Source organism: Hyperolius riggenbachi, chromosome 1 (assembly GCF_040937935.1).
Source record: "Hyperolius riggenbachi isolate aHypRig1 chromosome 1, aHypRig1.pri, whole genome shotgun sequence".
Classification (NCBI taxonomy): domain Eukaryota; kingdom Metazoa; phylum Chordata; class Amphibia; order Anura; family Hyperoliidae; genus Hyperolius; species Hyperolius riggenbachi.
The window spans coordinates 147,745,902-147,770,427 of record NC_090646.1 but is presented as its reverse complement, the minus strand read 5'-3'; the positions used below and the strand labels follow the sequence as shown (position 1 = coordinate 147,770,427).

Here is a 24,526-nt window from a genome sequence, read left to right as displayed (position 1 = left end):
AACTTACAGCAGTCCACGACCTCTTCCTCTCCAAATCCCTCACCATCCTCGCACTCACTGAGACATGGCTCACCTCCTCTGACTCTGCCGCTGAGGCTGCCCTCTCCTATGGGGGGCTTCACCTCAGTCACACCCCCAGACCAGACAATAGGACCGGGGGAGGGGTGGGTCTGCTCCTCTCACCATCCTGCACCTTCCGTGTCCTCACCCCACCTACCTCTCTACAATTCACATCATTTGAGGCCCACACCATCCGCCTCTACCACCCCCTCCCTGCCATTGTTGCGGTCTTATACCGCCCTCCGGGCTCCACCCCACAATTTCTCGATGACCTTGCCTCCTGGCTCCCTCACATCCTCTCCTCTGACCTCCCCACCATCATCCTTGGGGATTTCAATATTCCCATCGATGAAGCCCAGAGCTCCGCTGTGACCCGACTACTCACCATTGCCAACTCACTTGGACTAGTACAACACGCCAACACCCCCACTCACACTGCAGGTCACACTCTCGACCTTATATTCACTAAATCCACCACCATTGCAGACCTTGACATCGCACCCTTTCCACCCTCAGACCATCACCTTCTCACAGTAAAGAGCTGAGCAGCGCTACTTAAAAACAGATGAATGCTTACCTGCAAAAATGTGCAAGCCCCACTAATGGGATAAAATACACACTGAGCACACACATGACCTGTCTACCGCTTGGAGGATGTTGGTTTCCTCTAACAGCTTGCATGCAACTTGTTAGGTACTCGTCCCTCCCACTGTCGTAGAAGTCTTTCCTCCATGGGAGGGGACCTAACACTAACTAAATTATACCTATGCATATGCATAGCCTGGGCGCGCTACCAAGTAAAATTGAAAATTGCGTAAAAAAGTGGGATCAGCGCATCACCAGGCCGCCACCGATTGGCCTCAACTCAGAGATGCGCTGAGCCCCCCCAGAGACTGCAAACGCACCTTGAACCAAACAGAAGCTCTGCATATACACCAAAAGCAAAACTGTTAAGTGGGAGCAGCTGGCCGGAAATAAATTAAAACATAGTAAAGAGCTGAGCAGCGCTACTTAAAAACAGATGAATGCTTACCTGCAAAAATGTGCAAGCCCCACTAATGGGATAAAATACACACTGAGCACACACATGACCTGTCTACCGCTTGGAGGATGTTGGTTTCCTCTAACAGCTTGCATGCAACTTGTTAGGTACTCGTCCCTCCCACTGTCGTAGAAGTCTTTCCTCCATGGGAGGGGACCTAACACTAACTAAATTATACCTATGCATATGCATAGCCTGGGCGCGCTACCAAGTAAAATTGAAAATTGCGTAAAAAAGTGGGATCAGCGCATCACCAGGCCGCCACCGATTGGCCTCAACTCAGAGATGCGCTGAGCCCCCCCAGAGACTGCAAACGCACCTTGAACCAAACAGAAGCTCTGCATATACACCAAAAGCAAAACTGTTAAGTGGGAGCAGCTGGCCGGAAAAAAATTAAAACATAGTAAAGAGGTCATGTGTGTGCTCAGTGTGTATTTTATCCCATTAGTGGGGCTTGCACATTTTTGCAGGTAAGCATTCATCTGTTTTTAAGTAGCGCTGCTCAGGTCTTTACTATGTTTTAATTTATTTCCGGCCAGCTGCTCCCACTTAACAGTTTTGCTTTTGGTGTATATGCAGAGCTTCTGTTTGGTTCAAGGTGCGTTTGCAGTCTCTGGGGGGGCTCAGCGCATCTCTGAGTTGAGGCCAATCGGTGGCGGCCTGGTGATGCGCTGATCCCACTTTTTTACGCAATTTTCAATTTTACTTGGTAGCGCGCCCAGGCTATGCATATGCATAGGTATAATTTAGTTAGTGTTAGGTCCCCTCCCATGGAGGAAAGACTTCTACGACAGTGGGAGGGACGAGTACCTAACAAGTTGCATGCAAGCTGTTAGAGGAAACCAACATCCTCCAAGCGGTAGACAGGTCATGTGTGTGCTCAGTGTGTATTTTATCCCATTAGTGGGGCTTGCACATTTTTGCAGGTAAGCATTCATCTGTTTTTAAGTAGCGCTGCTCAGCTCTTTACTATGTTTTAATTTATTTCCGGCCAGCTGCTCCCACTTAACAGTTTTGCTTTTGGTGTATATGCAGAGCTTCTGTTTGGTTCAAGGTGCGTTTGCAGTCTCTGGGGGGGCTCAGCGCATCTCTGAGTTGAGGCCAATCGGTGGCGGCCTGGTGATGCGCTGATCCCACTTTTTTACGCAATTTTCAATTTTACTTGGTAGCGCGCCCAGGCTATGCATATGCATAGGTATAATTTAGTTAGTGTTAGGTCCCTTCCCATGGAGGAAAGACTTCTACGACAGTGGGAGGGACGAGTACCTAACAAGTTGCATGCAAGCTGTTAGAGGAAACCAACATCCTCCAAGCGGTAGACAGGTCATGTGTGTGCTCAGTGTGTATTTTATCCCATTAGTGGGGCTTGCACATTTTTGCAGGTAAGCATTCATCTGTTTTTAAGTAGCGCTGCTCAGCTCTTTACTATGTTTTAATTTATTTCCGGCCAGCTGCTCCCACTTAACAGTTTTGCTTTTGGTGTATATGCAGAGCTTCTGTTTGGTTCAAGGTGCGTTTGCAGTCTCTGGGGGGGGCTCAGCGCATCTCTGAGTTGAGGCCAATCGGTGGCGGCCTGGTGATGCGCTGATCCCACTTTTTTACGCATCACCTTCTCACCTTCAACCTCCTCACGGAAAGCACCTCCAAATTACCCACCCACCCGGTCGATGGCAGCGAGACCTACGCAAGCTCAACCCTAGCGTCCTTGCTGACCCCCTCCATGCCCTCTCCTCCACTCTCCCCACCCTAACCTGTCCTAATCTTGCTGCAGCTCAGTATCGCCAAACTCTCTCATCAGCCCTAGAGAAAGCTGCTCCACCAATATTTCGCCGCCACCGACCCCCTAACCCCCAGCCCTGGCGCACTACCCATACTCGCAACCTCCAGAGGAAAACACGTGACGCTGAACGGAAATGGAGAAAAACTAGACTTAACCAGAATTTCCTACAGTACAAGACCAACCTGCTGCAGTTCCACGCTGCCCTTGCTCATGCGAAGCAGGAATACTTTACCAAGCTTATCGGAGCACAAGCTTCCAATCCCCGGCGTCTTTTTGCCACTTTCAACTCCCTGCTTAAACCCACCCCCCCACCCTCCGTTTCCTCCCTCTCTGCCACAGATTTAGCCACCCACTTCATCAACAAAATTGTCTCCATCCGCCAAGAAATATCCAATCTCCAATCTTCACCTCCCACCCCCTCACAACCAGCTCCTCCTCCACCCTATTCTCCCCTCACATCCTTCACTCCTACTACCACTGAGGAAGTCAACCACCTACTGCAGACTTCCCATACCACTACTTCGCCCCTTGACCCCATCCCTTCTGATTTACTCCAGCCTCACTTCACGGAATTGGCCCCAGTCCTCACTACCCTGTTCAACCTCTCCCTATCCACAGGCACCTTCCCCTCAGACTTCAAGCAGGCCACTGTACTACCCCTGCTCAAGAAACCCTCCCTCAACCCCTTGCTACCCTCTAACTACCGTCCTATCTCCCTCCTCCCCTTTGCCTCAAAACTCCTGGAGCGTCTGGTTCACAAACGCCTGACCCAGTACCTCAATGCCAACTCACTCCTAGACCCACTGCAATCTGGATTTCGGCCTGCCCACTCAACCGAAACTGCTCTCACCAAAGTGGTCAATGACCTTGCCTTAGCTAAAGCTGAAGGTAAATACTCAATTCTCCTCCTCCTTGACCTTTCAGCAGCTTTTGACACAGTAGATCATCCCCTACTCCTCCAGTCCCTCCAGTCCTTGGGCATTCATGATCTCGCCCTGTCCTGGCTTTCATCCTACCTCTCCAACCGCTCCTTCACGACCGCCTTCAATGAGTCCTGGTCCACCCCCAACCACCTCTCGGTGGGAGTCCCCCAAGGTTCGGTCCTTGGCCCCCTACTGTTCACGCTATACACATCCTCCATTGGCAAGGTTATCTCCTACATGGGTTTTAACTATCATCTGTATGCAGATGACACCCAGATCTACCTCCACACCCCTGACATATCCACCACTACCATGGACAAGGTCTCCTCCTGCCTATCAGCCATCTCCTCCTGGATGTCCGCTAGGTTCCTGAAACTAAATCTAGACAAAACGGAATTTATGATCTTCCCACCCCGGCCATCCACGAACCTCCCAGATGTGCATGTCACTGTTAACCACACTACCATTCGCCCTACCTCTCAAGCCCGTTGTCTGGGTGTCACCCTGGACTCCGCACTCTCCTTCACTTCCCACATCCAAAACCTCACAAAATCCTGCAACTTCCACCTTCGTAACATCTGTAAGATTCGCCCTTTCCTGACCTCTGCCACCACCAAACTCCTCATCCATGCCCTTATAATTTCCCGCCTTGACTACTGCAATGCCCTGCTGTCTGGTCTCCCTATGACCCGAACAGCCCCACTGCAGTCCATCATGAATGCGGCAGCCAGAATTATCCACTGTTCCCATCGCTCCACCACGGCAGATCCCCTCCTAGAATCCCTCCACTGGCTTCCTATCCAGTCCAGAATCAAATTCAAGATACTGTGTCTGACCTACAAATCTGTCCACAAAACTTGTCCAACCTACATTTCCGATCTTACTCAGAGGTACACACCTAGCCGCTCACTCCGCTCTTCCAATGAACTTCGCCTAACCGCCCCCCCCCCGCATCACCCAGTCCCATGCACGCCTCCAGGACTTCTCAAGAGCTGCTCCAACACTATGGAACTCCCTACCTCCACCCATTAGGGCAGCCCCCTCCTTCAACATCTTCAAGAAAGCTCTCAAAACTCACCTTTTCACTCTGGCCTACTACCCCTCACAAGTGCTCTAAACCTACAGCTGAACTCTGGTCCCCTACCGTTCGTGTCCTTACCTCTCCCTCTAGATTGTAAGCCTTTGGGCAGGGTCCTCCTCCTTTTGTGTCCTACCTGATCATGCACCTCCATTACTGTGAACCCATGCTATGCATCTGAGTGAACCTAACTTGCCTAATCTACATGCTCAATCCAATGACTAAGCATTACCTGGCACTCATACTTTGCCGTGTGATCTGGTTTTCTATTATTCCTGTATTGTCATATTGCTGTATGTCACCCCTAAATATTGTCTGTAACCTAAATTAATGTTCAGCGCTGCGTAATATGTTGGCGCTTTATAAATACAATAAATAAATCCTCCCCCCCACACACTTTTCAGGGTGAAAATGTGCTTCTTATGGTCTGAACAATACAGTAATTGAAATCTCCACCGTTTACTGCTGGTTATCCATGTCAGGGCATGGATTTTAATTCCTCTCCCACTGCTGCAGCCCGCTCATTCAGCTGTCCTAATGACAGCTGAGCTCTTTACACTGGTCAGAATTTTCACAGGCTCCTGACCCTGTGAGCCAATCACAGTAACCACAGCATGGAGTTTGAACAAAAAAAAAATGCTCTGGTCCTCAAAGGGAACCTAAAGTGACATATAAGGTGCCTAGTTTAACTTGGGGCTTCTTCTAGTCCCCTGTAGTCTCTAGGTCCCTCACAGTCATTCTGCTTATCTCCATTCAGCAGCTGTTCCCTCTGAAAGCTGCATGTGTTGCCTCTCGATCACACTCTGCATTCTGACGTGATTAGCACCACATTAGAGTGCGCAAAACAGCGTCCATTACAAAGTGTCACTGTGAACAGAGCCTACTCATCAAAATGCTAAAGAAGAGGCCACTTGTTCACATATTAAACTGTAATCTGAAATTATCCCCAACAATACTCTGGATGACAAAAAGGTGCTGGTCTACTTTAGGGAACCCAGCAGGAAACCTCATTAGAGAACAGTTGTCCAATCACAGCACCCGCTACAGTTGCAATTTAGTAAGCACATCCAGCCAATCCGATGCTTGGAAAACTGGGTTCATAAATGTAATTCCCTAATAGACAGAAATAAGGCAAGGCTCACACTACCACTTCCTATTTTTACACATTTCTGTCTCAATGCCCTCAATCTGTCAGAACTCTTCACTGACTTATCATAACAAACAATGGTCACTCATAACAAATAAATAGAATGCCAGTAGCAGCTGATCACAATAGATCAGCCTTTAAAGCCCTCTGTGCACCATGCAATTCCGCATGCGATCGATCGAATTCAATTGGATCGATTAAATCCAACATGTCCGATTGGGATTCAATCGGTAGTGTGGTCGATCTTGCATAGTTATCGATGCAAAATTGACCACACTGCCGATCGAATCCCGATCAGACATGTCGTATTTACTAATCGATCCAATCGAAATCTATCGCACACGGAATTGCATGGTGTAGAGGGGGCTTAAGACAGTACTGTCTATGGAGCCGTGGCACTAATGTTATCACACTGGCTATGAAAACAGAAAGCATGATTAGCTGAAGCAAATGAGTTTCATTATCATTGCTAGTCCAGACACATTGCTAGTCTCAACACAAATCAGCTAAAACCACCTTTTATTTTTTACAGTAAAAACCTTGACCTAACTGCAGAGGCATTGCTGTGCCTGGTAAGGAAAGTCAAGGTAAAGTCAGTGAAACATGATAGAGAGCAGGAAAACAACATCTCACCTCTACAAAGCAGCTCCCTCGCTGATCGTCTCTTCTTTTTGTCTCACTTGCCCAGAGTTACAAGCAGTGAAGTCAGCCTGAGTGGGCGTGCTCTTCCAGTAGCGCTGCTCCTATTGGCTAAGAGTTCACATAACAACAACACAGGCGTAGCTGTGAGGATACAGCTGTGAGCGGCGCGGTCTATTTGTCGTATTGTGGCGGGGACACAACGTTCACTCGCTGCTATCGCGCTAAGCAACTGATGACGTCCTGTGTTCCCCGCCAATCCCAGATATGGCAGCCCCGGGTGCTGTGAGGACGGCGCGCTGTCTCTGAGGCGCTGTGAGGGAAATGGTGCTGGATTGGGGCGCTCGGTGTTGGTGGGCAGGTAATACTGTACATAGGCATGCCCAGCAACGCGTTCTTTCTGTTCTGCTAATAATAAAACGAGCCTTTGTGTTGTCAATTGGTGGGCCAGCAAATGGGGGATATAGAGTGAGGCTATACTAATTAGCCTAGACTTGCCAATAGCAGGCACTATAAGGAAGCAGATTATTATTTTTATTCAATTCATGTGTAATTATACAATGTACTTTGCAGATAACAGTAGGGATCGAACCTAAACCGAAGTTAAAAAAAAAAGGTTTACTTACCTGTGGCTTTTACCAATCCTCTGCAGCCGCCTTGTCATGCTCAGTAGCATTTGTATGCTATTTTGTCGGGTATGCTAAAATGTTGGAACACCTGTCCTCCAGTTCCCCTCCATGACTTAGTTTTGTTTTCTGCCAACTAACAGTTGGTGGACCACTGCGCCTGCACTGCCCTGGCCACGACATCCTCGTTCCCGTCTGCAAGAGTATTCTGCGCAGGTGCAATAAGAGAAAACCTTGTACTGCGCAGAAAGCTATTGCCGACGGGAACACGAACGAGAACGCGCAAGACCAGAGCCGCACAGTGGCCCGCCGACTGTCAGTTGGCAGTAAATAAAAGCCAAGGTTGGGGACTGGAGGATAGTTGAGGATGGCTGAAGGGGGCTGGTAGAAGCCTCAGGTAAGTGAAACTCTTTTCCTTTAGTTCAGTTTAGATTCACTTTAAAGAGACTCTGTAACATTAAAAAGATCCCCTGGGGGGTACTCACCTCGGGTGGGGGAAGCCTCCGGATCCTAATGAGGCTTCCCACGCCGTCCTCTGTCCCACGGGGGTCTCGCCGCAGCCCTCCGAACAGCCGGCGACTGTGCCGACTGTCAGTTCAATATTTACCTTTGCTGGCTCCAGTGGGGGCGCTGTGGCGACTTTCGGCACGGAAATAGACGGAAATACCCGATCTCCGTCGGGTCCGCTCTACTGCGCAGGCGCCGGAAACTTGCGCCTGCGCAGTAAAGCAGACCCGACGGCGATCGGGTATTTCCGCCTACTTCGGCGCCGACAGCCGCCAGAGCGCCTGCGCAGGAGCCAGGAAGGTAAATATTACGTCACCGCTGCACAGAGGGCTGCAGCGAGACCCCCGTGGGACGCAGGACGGCGTGGGAAGCCTCATCAGGATCCTGAGGCTTCCCCCACCCGAGGTGAGTACCCCCCAGGGGCCGTTTTGTCGTTACAGTTCCTCTTTAAAGTGTACCCAAACTAAAGTTTGGGTAAAAAAATAACATACTTACCAAAGAAGAGGGAAGCTTCTGGATCTTAAAGAGACTCTGAAGCGAGTCTAAAGTTTCTTTTTTAACAGGCAGTATAACCCCTGCTAAAACACTACTATCCCGTGGCAAAACAAGGGGTTTATAACCCCCAGTTCCCCTCTCCTACCTCCGGGGAGTGCTTCCTGGTGAGGCAGAGCTTATGGCTGTAGCTCTGCCTCTCAGCGTGTTAATCCCTGCTGATCGCCGCCTCTCCCTGCCGAACACGGTAAATCCAGCGCAGGAGACTTGGGCGCAGCCGGCGCCACCATAGGCCGTAATAGGAACTACGGCTATCGCAGGCACAGGGAGTAACTTCAGCGCCGTCAGAAGACGGACCTGAAGTTGCTTTTAAAAAAATAATTCGGCTTCCAGCAATTGCTGGAAGCCGAATTATTTCATTCCCCCACTATCCATGTCGGCCTGGAGGGGGAATAGTAATTAACATGGCCCGGACTTGTGCGGCAGCAGGATCAGTCATATACTGGCTGTGTCCTGCGCCCAAGTCTCCGGCGCCGTTCTCTCTCGTACGCCTCCCTGCCCCTCTCAATCTGCCTTCACAGAGAGGGGCGGGGGAGAGGTGGAGATCCATGTGGCGATTGACGCGCTTGGAGGCAGACTTGCAGCCATAAGCTCTGCCTCCATGAGCAGCAAAATCCACGACCAAGAAAGTTGTGGATTTTGCAGGGGTGATTTGGGGCGTATAAACCTCTTGTTTTGCCGTGGGATAGCGGTGTTTTATACTCGCTTCAGAGTCTCTTTTAAAGAGAACCTGAACTGAAAATAAAAGGTCAGAATAACCATACACAGGTCATAGTTACCTCCTGTGTACAGTCCTGGCCAAAAGTTTTGAGACTGTCAAAAATATTGGAAATTAGAACAGTTGGTGCTTAAGTTTTTATAATAGCAATTTGCATATACTCCGGAATGTTATGAAAAGTGTTCAGATGAATTGCCTAGTACTTCTTTGCCATGAAAATTGACTAGTTCCCCTAAAAACCTTTCCACTGCATGTCATTGCTGTCATTAAGGCCTCCTTTCCACAGACCACTGATAGGCAGTGAAACGCCTCTCAAACTCTCTCAACTGCTCACTGCTGCCTAGTAACTGCGTGTTGCTGCATAATAACTGCTTACTTCTGCCTGGTAACTGCTTGCTGAGCACACAGCTCAACAGTTTGTGGAAAGGAGGCCTAAAGGACCTGCTGAGATCATTTCAATAATCGTCTTGTTAACTCAGGCAAGAATGTTGACGAGCACAAGGCTGGGGATCATTATGTCAGGCTGATTGGGTTAGAATGGCAGACTTGACATGTTAAAAGGAGGGTGATGCTTGAAATCATCGATCTTCCATTGTTAACCATGGTGACCAGCAAAGAAATGCATTGCGCAAAGGTGGATCAGCGCAATGGCCACCAATCAGAGGTGCGCTGAGCCCCATCAAGAAACTACAAACGCACCTTGAAACCAAAGAGAAGCTCTGCATAAACATCAATAAGCAATGCTATTACATGGGAGCAGCTGACCAAAGTTACTTACATTTGTACATGGCGAGGAAAGGAACAGCGCTACTTAAAAACAGATTGCATCCTTATGACTACCTGCTTGAGAGTGCAAGCCCCACTAGTGGGATAAAATACACACCCAGCATTCAAATAAAATGCACCTGTCTACCATTGGAGGATGTTGGTTTCCGTAATAGCTTGCATGCAACCTATTAAGTACTCGTCCCTCCCACTGTGCAGCAAGGGCTTACGTGGCTATGTGCTACTGCAGGACAATTGCAATAGTGTCAAAAGAGGAGCGTGGCCCGATTAGCAGGAGGGGTCTGTGAGCGGCAACGGAGGACCAGAGGATGCCGTGAGAAGCCTTGTTAGGATCCAGATGCTTTCCTCTCCTATGAGCAGTAGAGTGTTGTACCGTTAGTCATCAGTAAAAGAATGAAGTTTTGAATCAGGATGATACTGTTTCTTCTGAACCCGATCTTTGACCTGAGACGAAGGGGGGGGGGGTCGGAATTATTCATACCTGGGACTTCCTCTAACCCCCTCCAGCCTTGTCGCTCCCTCGTCGTCCTCCTCCGCCTCCTGGATCTTCTGTAATTAGCCCCAGAAAGTCTTTAGGTCCAGGGCGTAAGGCACATGCGCTCTGTGGATGCGTTCAGCACCTCCGCAGTACTACTAAGTCGCAGAACACTCCTGGTTGGGGTTAGTGCGCACAACCGCACTGTGTCTGCGCCGACTGGAAGACTTTTCAGGGCTAGTTACAGAAGATCCAGAAGCGGAGGAGGATGGCGAGGGAGCAATAAACACAGAAGGGGCTAGAAGAAGCACCAGGTATGTATCCCCCCATCTCGTGCACTTCAAATACAGTGCTGTGAAAAACTATTTGCCCCATTCCTGATTTCTTATTCTTTTGCATGTTTGTCACACTTAAATGTTTCTGCTCATCAAAAACTGTTAACTATTAGTCAAAGATAACATAATTGAACACAAAATGCAGTTTTAAATGATGGTTTTTATTATTTAGTGAGAAAAAAAACTGAAAACCTACATGGCCCTGTGTGAAAAATAAATTGCCCCCTGAACCTAATAACTGGTTGGGCCACCCTTAGCTGCAATAACTGCAATCAAGTTTTTGAGATAACTTGCAACAAGTCTTTTACAGCGCTCTGGAGGAATATTGGCCCACTCATCTTTGCAGAATTGTTGTAATTCAGCTTTATTTGAGGGTTTTCTAGCATGAACCGCCTTTTTAAGGTCATGCCACAACATCTCAATAGGATTCAGGTCAGGACTTTGACTAGGCCACTCCAAAGTCTTCATTTTGTTTTTCTTCAGCCATTCAGAGGTGGATTTGCTGATGTGTTTTGGGTCATTGTCCTGCTGCAGCACCCAAGATCGCTTCAGCTTGAGTTGATGAACAGATGGCCGGACATTCTCCTTCAGGATTTTTTGGTAGACAGTAGAATTCATGGTTCCTTCTATCACAGCAAGCCTTCCAGGTCCTGAAGCAGCAAAACAACCCCAGACCATCACACTACCACCACCATATTTTACTGTTGGTATGATGTTCTTTTGCTGAAATGCTGTGTTACTTCTACGCCAGATGTAATGGGACACGCACCTTCCAAAAAGTTCAACTTTTGTCTCGTCGGTCCACAAGGTATTTTACCAAAAGTCTTGGCAATCATTGAGATGTGGGAAATCCTATAGACCAATGGTAACAATTTGATTACTTCCTCTAATTTGCAAGAAATAGGGAGCCCAGCAGGAGACACACTAAATTAGCACATCAAGACACGCTACTCCGGGCACAGTGCTTGCTTCTGCTCCTGCCTCCACTCGTGCATCTTTACGTAACCAAATCGGTTGGTGGTGTGGATAGTGTTTCTAGCTGAGTCCCCTATTTTTTTACAGTGGTCGTGACCAAATTGCAGCGAGCAGGAAATGGTAATCTGTCTTCTTAGCTAGACTAGCCCTTCAACATGAGTACACATTAAAGACATAGTTTGTGCCTGGTATGGAAACATCCAGTAATACAGGTTCATGGTCATTTGCTAGAATAAGTACAAGAGAAATAAGGGTTGCACTACACTATGTTGGAGCAGGTAACGTACACAGTGCGCTGCACCCCCTCTGGTGGTCAGCTGGAGGTGTTCACACCATCTGATGGACGTGTGTGCCCCCAGGGCTGTGGAGTCGGTACAAAAATCCATCGACTCCGACTCCTCAGTTTAGGATTCCATCGACTCCGACTCCTCTAATTTGCATATTACAATCTTGTTGATTGAAAGTATGTAACATGAAATTCGTCTCTTAACTGCCAACGCTTAGGAATTTTAAAAGACAAATGAAGTGAGAAGGATATTGAGACTGCCATATTTATTCCCTTTAGTCTTAGACTAAAACTAGTCCTTGGTAAGAGTACTTGTAAAAAGTACAAACCAGAACATCTATCAGGCCCTAGGCAATGTAACAGTGGGTACATGTAAGAGTGATGTGCAGGTACTCTGCAGGGGAATAAGAAGATTCTTCCTCTATTACACATTCTTCATGCACAATCTGAACCAGGTTTATGGGTGATGGACAACACCTCTGTTCAATGTGCACAACATTCTCAGTGGATTCCCTGCAGCTCTGTGGAGAGTGTATATGTAGAGTATAGTACTACTGTGTAACAAAGTAAACCTGAGACAGATAAAATTTAAAGTTTTGTACATACCTGGGGCTTCCTCCAGCCCCCTTCAGGCTAATCAGTCCCTCCACCTGGATCTTCTGCTATGAGTCCAGGTACTTGAGCCAGTCTGGCGAAGTGCGCATGCACACACTCCGCCACCGAGAGCATACTACACCTGCACAGCACTGTTGCGCAGGTGCAGAGCGCTCCTGGCTGTGGAAGCGCCATGCGGCTGGACTGCGCTGACTGGCTGAATTACCAGGACTCATAGCAGAAGATCCAGATGGTGGAGGTGGACAGCAAGGGACTGATTAGCCTGAAGGGGGCTGGAAGAAGCCCCAGGTATGTATAAAACTTTTCTTTTCATCCTTCTCAGATACCATTTAATTCATAGTCGCCAAACCAAATTTTAACAACACATCAAATTATTTGATTTCATGAGCAAAGAGAGTGCATACATTTGCATAAATCAGAATAAACGCAGAATTATTTCGATCTCATTGACCATCTCTATTAGTGACACGGCTACACATCAGGCTTTATACTTACAGCATAGATGTTATTTCGTATATATAAGAGATTCCTGTGTACACATCATATACAGTATACAGTCACAATCAGATGTGTATAACTGACTTAAAAAATACAGGGACTGCTTTATTAAAGCAGCACAAGTAATTAATTTTGATTGGTTTATTTCATTTTTGTGGACGAAGCACAGCTATTACTGTATATGTAAATTATTTATGATGACTATTATCTGAGAAATAGAACATTTTTATCATATTCTCTATTTTAATTACAATTTAACCTCTTGACGACCAGCTAACGCCGATTGGCGTAAACTGGTCGTCTGTGGGTTACCATGGAAAGTCGAGCGGCCTTTCCATGTCAGTTCACGGAGGGTGTCTCCGTGAACAGCCGGAGAGCCGCCGATCGCAGCTCTCCGGCAAAATGTAAACAGGCGGGGAAGAAATCCCCGCTGTTTACATCATACGGCGCTGCTGCGCAGCAGCGCCGTAAGGCAGATCGGCGATCCCCGGCCTCTGATTGGCCGGGGATCGCCGGCATATGATAGGCTGAAGCCTATCCTTCAATGCGCAGGACGGAACTCCGTCCTGCGCATTACGGAGAGAGGGAGGGAGGGAGGTAAGGAGGAAGAGGGCGGAAATGGCTGCGGAGGGGGGCTTTGAGAAGCCCCCCTCGCAAAACGCAGATGGCCGGCGGCGATCAGACCCCCCCAGCAGGACATCCCCCTAGTGGGGAAAAAAGGGGGGTAGTCTGATCGCCCTGCTGCACTCCTGATCGGTGCTGCGGGCTGTAGAGCCCCCGCAGCACCGATCAGTGAAAAATCCATTGGTCGGCAAGTGGTTAAATTCATTAGGAGTCGGAGTCGGTGCATTTTTTCCCGACTCCGCCTCCATGCACCCAAAATTGCTCCGACTCCGACTCCACAGCCCTGTGTGCCCCATCCTCAGATATGGCAGCACATGCTCTACCCGCTAATTATTGTGCAAGTCTGGAATCTTTCGCAGTATGCCAACAGATTTCTCTATCTGGCATGAAAGGACTGTGTAAACAGGACCATAGGAAAGCATGGGTCCAGTCAATGTGTCCACTGCCTCTTGCTCTGGAAAACAGTCCAGCAGGGACACACCAGGTTTTATTTTTTTGTAGGCCTCAGAGTAGGATCTTGCAGTAGTCACATTGTCACGTAAAACAAGCAAAGACACAGAATATTTATATCACGCTTTTTTCTTGGCAGACTCAAAGCACTTCAGGGCTGCAGCCACTTAGGGCATGTTCCACAGGCATCCAGGATCATTAGGGAGCTTTCCCCAAAGACTCCTTACTGCTTTAGTATGAGCCAGGCCTCGAACCCTGGTCAAGGGCCCAAATCCTATTTCGAAGGCAACAGCCTTTACGCTATCCAGTATATAAGCCAGTACATGAACTGCAGACCCTAATTAAAGAGAATCTGTACTCTAAAATTCTTACAATAAAAAGCATACCATTCTCTTTTTATTATGTTCTCCTGGGCCCCTCTGCGCTGTTTCTGCCACTCCCTGCTGCAATCCTGGCTTGTAATTAACAGTTTTAGGCAGTGTTGACAAACAAATGACATGGCTTCTAACCAGAGTATGATACTCTGAGAACAGCTTACTGTGTGACTCATGCAGAGCTTGGACAGGCTGTGTAACGCGTCTGCCAATGACAAGCAGTGCTGCACATTCCACACATTCCAGCCTCAGCCCGGCAGATGAAAGGAGATAAGGTTTATTACAGAGACAGTGCACCTACTAAAGGCTGCAGTAAGACAGACCACATTAGAACAGGCATAGGAACTTATAGGTTAGAAGAACTAAGGCTCAACATTTTGTTACAGAGTCTCTTTAAGGCTGGCCATACATTTACAGACTGCTGCCCAATCTGGAAAATGATCGATTCCTGGAAAGGAATCAGTCCAGAGAGGATTCGTACTTACCACACACTAAACGTGATTCACCGTGGGATGCAGTACAGTGGTTTCACTTCTTCCGCATCTCCAATCCACCTAGATCAGAGGTGCCCCCACTTTTTAGGCTTGTGAGCTACGTTAAAAAATTAGCAAGTCAAAATGATCTACCTTTGTACAATTTTAGGACCACATTTGTATATATAGAATGGAAAATGTAGTGGGGTCGGGATCTACCATAAAGGCCTTCGAGATCTACCAGTAGATAGCGATCTATCTAATGGGCACCACTGACCTAGATCTTCCATGCTGTCTGCTTGATACTTTCGATCGATTTTTGGCTAAAGACTATCAAAAGTTGATCAGTTGGACATTTTGGGGGAATTGATTCCCAGCAGGTTGCCCAAATCTGCCAGCCATCGAACGGGAAAATCGATGTGTATGGGCACCTCAAGTCTCAGGAAAGATATGGAACAATATGAATGCAGAAACAGCAGATAGATGCAATAATGTACAGCTGTCAGGAGCTGAGAGATTAATGTGAGCGTGTCACATGATTAAACGTCTCCATACACTTATTATTCCTATTTGATTCCTGGCAGCTTTGATGGATCTGCTGGGAATCGAGTCCTCCCCAAATTATCAGTCGGGCTGAATGGAAGATCTAGGTTAATTGGGGACAGGGCAGAAGTGGCAGATTGCCTACAGCGTTGCACTGCAATGAACAGTGCAATATAGTCAGTTTTCAATAGAATCTATTTCAGGATAATGGTTGAGGAGACAGGCATTGATCATTATCAATGTTATACATGTGTTTTCACAGTGAAGCATAGAGGTGCCAGCATTATGTTGTGAAGATGATTAACACTGACGGACATGCATAAGATATGCATAAGACTAAATACAGGACATTTTGTAAGGTAAATTTGTTTCAGGCTATCAGAGGTTTGAGATTGGGAGGAAGGTTTGCCTTTCGGCAGAAGCATCAATAATGTTGCTAAAGCTACTCTGGTTTAAAGAGAAACATATCTTGGAATGGCCCAATCAACGTGTAGACCTCAACCCAATTGAGAATTTGTGGCAGGACTTGAAGGTTGCTGCACACCAACGCAGACCATGTAACTTAGGAACTGGGGTGGTTTTGTCTTGGAATGTACAAACATTTCACTAGTTAGATGTGCTAAGCTTTGAGACAGTCTCATGTTGCAGGAATAGGTTGCCCTGCAAAGCTTGTCTTGCATATGCACACTCATTCTGTTTCTGGGCTGCAGTGGCAAAGGACCCAAATGGATGGCAGGAGGTGAAGTGGTCAGGTGGTGACATGCAACAGAACGTGGACATGCAATAAAACCTGTGCAGATCCTCTATTATCGCTCAGTTGTGCATCTGGACAGTGTGAATCAAATCAAAATCTAACCAAAAAAGAATCTATTTTCCTTCAATTTGGAAAGCAAAAAAAAAAAAACCATGATAAATACAGAAGGGGTTCAACTCTTCTTTATGCACTGTTTACAGCATGTATCGTCACTGCACCAGCCATTTTATAACTGCATGCCATTAAATATTACCTTTAGGCCCCTTTTACACTTAACCCTCTGGGCGATACAATTACATCGCCCAGGAGGGGGCGCAGCACTTTTTTTTAAATTTTTTTTTTTTATTTAACCACTTTGCAACCCTTGCTACGCTTATCTACTCCCCACAGAACTTCACCTGGAGCTCAGGGGAGTAGATAGGCGTACTTGTGGTAAACAGTGTGCTATATGCCCAATAAGCTATCATTTTAACTGTGACAAGTGAGAGAATAGATTTTGTGTTGTTTGACAACTGAGGGCTAAGTCATGTGATTGTTTTTACCGGAAAACTGAATGAAAAGCAATAAAACTGTTATTTTCATGTACTCTGTACCCCCAAATAAATACTTGTAAAAAAAACCCAAAAGTGACAGCATTGAAAAGAGAATACATAGTTACCCTAGGGACTTAGCTTTTAAAATATGTATGCCATGAGAGTGTATTACTGTTAATCATGAAGATAAGGGCTTTTAATTACTGATAGAGTACAATGAGAAAACAAAAAACACAAACCAGAAACTAATATTATCGCCATACATTGTACTAGGAACATTATTTAAATGTTGAGATAACCAGGCCAAATTAGCAAATACAATGTGTGGGTTTTACATTTGGTAACATTGTTTATTTGAAAACTATAGTGGATGGAAATGGAGAAATGGTGTATTTTTTTTTTCTCATTTTTCCCTTTAAAATGAGAATAAAAGAGAACAGAGGCGCCAAAAGGATAAAAGGGGTTTTAAAGGAGCTTAAAAGCCAAAACTTGGTAATTAGAGGAGGCAGTGGTGGACTTACCCCCTCCAAGCAGACACAACACGACTGTACATTCTATTTATTAACGAACTCCAGATAAAGTAAAACAGATAATAACATAATTACTAATAGCAAATATCACCCTCACAAAGCATAATTTGTGGCAAAAAAAACAAGATATAGATCATTTACACCGGCGTACCTACCGGGGATGCAACCCCCTCAGCCGCAGGGGGGCCCGAGGCTGCTCTGGGGCCCGCTCACTGTGCGTGGGGGGAGCTCTGCTCTGGACCCCCCAGCAAGGTGCTCAACTGGCCGCAGCGTCTAATAGACGCTGCGCCAGTTCATTCCCCGCAGCCCCGCTCCAGCAGCCTGCATAGTCTCCGGCAGGCAGAGCAGGGCTACGGCAAGATGGCCGCCGAAGAAGCCCTGCACTGGAGACTATTTGTGTCTCTAGTACAGGGCTTCGGCAGCCATCTTGCCGTAGCCCTGCACTCTGCCTGGCAGCGCGGGAGATGTGCTGCAGGAGGACTCGGGCAGCTGCGAGCCAGATGCCGGGAGAGGAGAAGACTTCTGTCAGGTAAGTGAATTGTTTTTTTTTTTTTTTTTTTTTAACAGGTGCATTTTTTTTTCTAGTGTCTGCTGCCTACATTGTGATTTTCAGGTGTCTGCTGCACACATTACGATTTTCTGGTGTCTGCTGCCCACATTGTGATTTTCTGGTGTCTGCTGCCCACATTGCGATTTTCTGGTGTCTGCTGCCCACATTGCGATTTTCAGGTGTCTGCTGCCCACATTACGATTTTCTGGTCACTGCTGCCCTCATTGCGATTTTCTGGTCACTGCTGCCCACATTGCGATTTTCTGGTGTCTGCTGCCCACATTACGATTTTCAGGTGTCTGCTGCCCACATTACGATTTTCTGGTGCCTGCTGCCCACATTACGATTTTCAGGTGCCTGCTGCCCACATTACGATTTTCAGGTGTCTGCTGCCCATATTACGATTTTCAGGTGCCTGCTGCCCACATTACGATTTTCAGGTGTCTGCTGCCCACATTATGATTTTCTGGTGTCTGCTGCCCACATTACGATTTTCAGGTGTCTGCTGCCCACATTGCGATTTTCTGGTGACTGCTGCCCACATTGCGATTTTCTGGTGACTGCTGCCCACATTAGGATTTTCTGGTGTGTGCTGCCCACATTATGATATTCTGGTGACTGACTGCTGCCCACATTACGATTTTCTGGCCCACATTACGATTTTCTGTTGAACACTGCCCACGTTACGATTGTCTGGTGAATGCTGTCCATGTTACAATTTTCTGGTGACTGCTGCTCACGTTACGATTTTCTGGTGACTGGTGCCCACATTACGATTTTCTGGTGAACTCTGCCCACATTACGATTTTCTGTCCCACATTACGATATTCTGGTGAACGCTGCCCACATTACGATTGTCTGGTGTATGCTGTCCACGTTACAATTTTCTGGTGACTGCTGCTCACGTTACGATTTTCTGGTGACTGGTGCCCACATTACGATTTTCTGGTGAACTCTGCCCACATTACGATTTTCTGGTCACTGCTGCCCACATTACGATTTTCTGGTCACTGCTGCCCTCATTGCGATTTTCTGGTCACTGCTGCCCACATTACGATTTTCTGGTGTCTGCTGCCCATATTACGATTTTCTGGTGTCTGCTGCCCACATTACGATTTTCAGGTGCCTGCTGCCCACATTACGATTTTCAGGTGTCTGCTGCCCACATTACGATTTTCAGGTGTCTGCTGCCCACATTACGATTTTCAGGTGTCTGCTGCCCACATTACGATTTTCAGGTGTCTGCTGACCACATTGCGATTTTTAGGTGTCTGCTGCCCACATTGCGATTTTCTGGTGAACGCTGCCCACATTACGATTTTCTGTCCCACATTACGATATTCTGGTGAACGCTGCCCACATTACGATTGTCTGGTGTATGCTGTCCACGTTACAATTTTCTGGTGACTGCTGCTCACGTTACGATTTTCTGGTGACTGGTGCCCACATTACGTGGTGCCCACATTACGATTTTCTGGTGAACTCTGCCCACATTACGATTTTCTGGTGAACTCTGCCCACATTATGATTTTCTAAAGGCCCACATTACGATTTTCTGGTGAACTCTGCCCACATTACGATTTTCTGGCCCACATTACGATTGTCTGGTAAAATGCTGCCCACTTTACAATTAATTTACAGTGAAACGCTGCCCCATTACGATTATTTGGCACCTATGGGGGGGGCCCCCATCCAAATATTCGCAGGGGGGCCCAGTGATTTCTAGTTACGCCCCTGATCATTTACATCTGATGAGTAGCAATAAAGTTATTGGTGAATGAATGGGAGGAGCGCTGAAATGTGAAAATTGCTCTGGTTTTTAAGCAAAAAACCCTGTGGTGCTGAAGTGGTTAAATCATGTAGCTAGCCTAGCGCTAGCTATATGATAGCCGCTGTGCAGCGGCATCGCCCCACTCCCTCCGATCGCCTCCGGCGCTCAGCGCAAGCAGGAGATTCCATTCAGAACGGGATTTCCTGCTTGGCTTCCCCTGTCGCCATGGCGACGCTCGCGATGATGTCATCGACGCCGTGACGTCAGAGGGAGTCCCGATCCACCCCTCAGTGCTGCCTGGCACTGATTGACCAGGCTGTGCAGGGGGGGGGGGGGGCTGCGCGGCACGGCGGGTAGCAGCTGCGATCGGAAGTTACACGCAGCTAGCAAAGTGCTAGCTGCGTGTAACAAAAAAAAAATTATGCAAATCGGCCCACCAGGGCCTGAGAAATCCTCCTGCGCGACATACCCCGAGCTCAGCTCGGGATTATCGCCCAGGAGTTTAATCAGTTGGTGTGTGTTAGTGCGCATTTTTTCCATAGCAGTGCATTGGGAAGAAGATTTCAGTTAAAACGTGTTAAGTGTAAAAGAGGCCATAGGAAAACATGGGCATTACTTTGAAAATCAGTTTTCTTTCAGTTATAACTGAGAGCAACTGATTAAGTGTAAAAGGGCCCTACAACTTTTGTCTGTAGCTGGTGTAACAAGCATTAGTTGGAGTAACCACTCCCATTTCAGTAACAACTGAAAGCAAAGCATGGCAGCATTTGCAGTGAAGCATGTACATAAATTTGTGACAGTGGCTTGGGAAACATTAGATAAATCGCATGATTTGTTGTGTTATACAGGTTATCTAAAACTATATAAAGAGGATTTCTTTGACTTCGGGGAAATGAAAATGACTCTTTAACAGCAGGAACATTTTTCAGAAAATGTAAAAGCTCTCTATACTACAGACGTCTTTCTTGACGTCGCAGTAATATCTGGCACAGTGTATCAAATCCATAAGGTGGTTTTCTGGTTCTTTGATATGTTCATAAAATATTGCAGGGTGGATGTAGACATGAAGCCAGAATTAAGCTTTGCTAGTAAGGTTCTCACAGCAGCTACCCATCATTAGGTGATCTGTATTGTTTCTGATAATGCTGGCATAGATGGAAGGCAATACCATAATTACATTTACTGTAATTACCAAATGTAAAACCCACACATTGTATTTGCTAATTTGGCCTGGTTATCTCAATTGAGGTTACCTTGAATCATTTTGTAGGGGTTCTCTAACCCCAAGATAAATATTTACAGTAAATTATAATATTTTAGCAATAATATACAGGGAAATGGCTAGGGAAATTTTCTGGGATACAGTAAAGAGTATCAAGTTTTACCCCTATCTTCCTATGCCTCCTAGGGTCATGGATACACTTTTGCTGCATATGTTATGCTAGAACTGTGTATTGTTTAAGCCCAAGATAACCCCAGGTCCCCTTTCTTGATTTATTGCTACTTTCTTTAGAAGTACCTGATGCAGCTTGTTTTGTCTGGCTTTCTGGATTTATTTATGATTTACAAGAACCTACTCTGGGAACGTCTGGACTCTTGGTTTATTGGAACATTTTCTATAAGTGCTAGCTATTCTTTCTGTTTACGTAACTGTAGAGCCTGGCTACAGAGGGTGAGGACAAGAATTGTTTAACTGGATATGTGAGACTGACTTCCTGTTAACCAATACTTCGCTACATTGTCTGCATTTACTGCTGCAGGGTCAGAGTTGTCATAGTAGTTTTGTTATTGATACACTAGCCTGCTAGTGAGGCAAAAACTTTAGAACATGCTGTGTCACAGGAGGAGGGGGAATGTTAGGAGACGGGGACGGAGTTGTATTCAAGACAAATGTTGGATTCTCATCTGACTTTGCAGCTGATTAGTAATGTTACCTAGTGTACAGTCTTACTGCAAGATACCTAGTGACCCGCTACAGAGTTACTTTAATTTCAAAGCCATCAACATCAGTATCAAGTTGGTCCTCACTCAACCCCCCCCCCCCCCCCCCCCCCCCCCATTTGTTGCTTTAACAGCCTCCTCTGTTCTAGGAAGGGTAGCCACTAGATTTTGTAATGTGACACCTAAGGCTACTTACACACCAAGACATTGCGTTTTAGGGGACGTTATGGTCGCATAACGTGCCCCTAACGCAACGCATGGTGGTGTTGAAGTTGGATGTCAGATTGAGCTGCGTTATGCAGCTCTCAAAGCAGCCGCTTTAGTGATAGGAAGTCCGGATCTTTGAACCGAATAATTTGAATCACTTTACTAGGGAAGCAGACTGGGTGAACTGACTAGCAGGACAGGACTTTCCCTGCACTGTACATTCTGTATGTTCCTGTTTCTTCCAGACAGACATCCACTGTAAACCGAATCTTTCATTGTGGTGATCCGGATGATTCGACTCACAAAAAAGATCCGGATCAAATGAACGATTCGTTCATGATCCGGACAACAGTCCTACCATGAGTCTCTGCAGTGCAGTGAATATTAATTAGCCATGTGGCTGGCCTCGGAGGAGGAGGGGAGACCTCCTCCTCCAACATTACTGGGCATGTGCAAGCAGTCTAACGCTGCTTAGCCCAGTATAACGTACAGCATGCAGCACTTTGTTTAAAGGAGAACTGTAGTGAGAGGGATATGGAGGCTGCCATATTTATTTCCTTTTAAGCAATACCAGTTGCCTGGCAGCCCTGATGGTCTATTTGCCTAAATAAGTGTCTGAATCACACCAGAAACAAGCATGCAGCTAATCTTGTCATATCTGTGTAAATTTGTCAGAAACACCTGATCTGCTGCATGCTTGTTCAGGGCCTATGGCTGAAAGTATTAGAGGCAGAGGATTAGCTGAATAGCCAGGCAACTAGTATTGCTTAAGAGGAAATAAATATGGCAGCCTTCATATACCTCTCACTACAGTTCTCCTTCAAACGTGCTGCGTTACCATGTAACGCAACGTGGGCACTGTGAACAGCACGATTGATTTTACAGTGCTGTGAGTTAGGCTGCGTTACTGGCTGCTGTAATGTGGGACTTTAACGTCCCACTGTGAAACCAGCCTAAAGGTAGCCATACATCTTGCGATTCTCATTCAATTGACAAAGCGATCGACTTTACTAGAAAATCAACTCCAGTATGGTTCAGTATGGGATCAATTAGTGACCTACACACAGCAAGCGATATCCTATGCAATACATCTTCACTAATCGATCTGACCAATATTGTGTCTCCATTCTCCGAATGCAAAAATCGATTCAGAGTCGACTGAATGATAAGTAAACAGTAGCCGATTCCTGCTCGATCGACTAAGCTGGTTGATTCGACATATCAGCCACTTTTCATCAACTGGGCATACTGGAACACTCTCTCAATTCACTCTTGATTCGATAAGATGATTGAATCGAATGGTCGATCGTACAGTAAAATCATTAGATGTATGGCCACCTTTAGGATATTCATGCATCCAGACACAATCCATCTATCTGAGGCCATTTGATTTCTATAACTGAGTCCCTGCTTTCACTCACACTTCCAGTTCATCCCAAACATTCCCTGTGCTTTTCATAGTCAATTGACATTCCTTTGTACCAGATTTGATAAACCATTTTTTTATGGACTGTGCTTTGTGCACAAGCGTTTTGTCAAGTCTAAATATAAAGGGGCACCTCCACAACCTGTTGCCACAAAGTTGAAAATCATAGTATTCTATAGTATAGTTTCCAAATATTCCCAAGTTCTACTACTAGTGCATGCTCAGGAAATAAGCCACTATCTTTCACACTGCTGAGGCACTGATATTTTTTTTTATACTCTACCTGTGCCTGTGGGATGTTACCTGCATAGACAGGACTTTGACAAACATCTCTTTCAGCTCCAACCCGAGTAACTAAGCAGCTCAGGGTGACACAAACTACTAGGAATGTATAGGGGGATAAAAGGGACCAAAAAGCCCAAAGCTTGGTATAATTTGCCTTCTTAAAACAGAAGGAAATTTGCATTAATTCAGCTATAAGTGAACATTTGTGGTTACCCACAATGCAATACTACTGAATATGCAAATTATCCCTTTTAACCCTTGTTAAGCCAAGCAAGCATCCAGAACCGCTGGTGTATATATAGCTTCAAATTTTACACAGCCACATCAAACCCACACTTTTGGGTCCTCATCAGTACATGGCAGGGATTGATAAGGCTGTATGAGATAGGGCGTGGACCAGTACAACAGAGTAACCAAGCAGCTTAGGGTGACCCAAATTACTAGGAATGTATAGGGGGATAAAAGGGACCAAAAAACCCTCCTACTAAAAAAAGCAAACCTTGGTGTAATTTGCCTTCTTAAAGAGAACCCGAGGTGGGTTTGAAGAATATTATCTGCATACAGAGGCTGGATCTGCCTATACAGCCCAGCCTCTGTTGCTACCCCAAACCCCCCTAAGGTCCCCCTGCGCTCTGCAATCCCTCATAAATCACAGCCACGCTGCTGACAAACAGCTTGTCAGAGCTGGCTGTGTTTATCTCTATAGTGTCAGTCTGCTGCTCTCCCCGCCTCCTGCAGAACTCCGGTCCCCGCCTGCATCCCTTCCCTCCCTGCTGATTGGAGGGAAGGGACGGGGGCAGGGACCGGAGTTATGTAGGAGGCGGGAGAGCAGCTGAGACTGACACTACAGATGTAAACACAGCCTCACAGCACAGCTGTGATTTATGAGGGATTGCAGAGTGCAGGGGGACCTTAGTGGGGTTTGGGATAGCAACAGAGGCTGGGCTGTATAGGCAGATCCAGCCTCTGTATGCAGATAACATTCTTTAAACACACCTCGGGTTCTCTTTAAAACAGAAGGAA

General features: G+C 46.6%; 2 protein-coding genes across 3 annotated transcripts in view; one reads left to right on the top strand and one right to left on the bottom strand.

Moving 5' to 3' along the window:
- LOC137567955 (caspase-3-like) overlaps positions 1 to 6,860 on the bottom strand; it is an 81,574-nt gene extending 74,714 nt beyond the window's left edge. The window contains exon 1 of the mRNA XM_068278718.1: positions 6,664 to 6,860. The gene's annotated coding sequence lies outside the window, so the exon portion shown is untranslated. The remainder of the gene's footprint in view (positions 1 to 6,663) is intronic.
- The window catches only part of PRIMPOL (primase and DNA directed polymerase), a 91,990-nt gene continuing 74,278 nt past the window's right edge, over positions 6,815 to 24,526 (top strand). Inside the window, exon 1 of one of the 2 annotated variants that reach the window (XM_068278717.1) lies at positions 6,815 to 7,030. The gene's annotated coding sequence lies outside the window, so the exon portion shown is untranslated. The remainder of the gene's footprint in view (positions 7,031 to 24,526) is intronic. The other variant, XM_068278716.1, reaches the window with a different exon arrangement.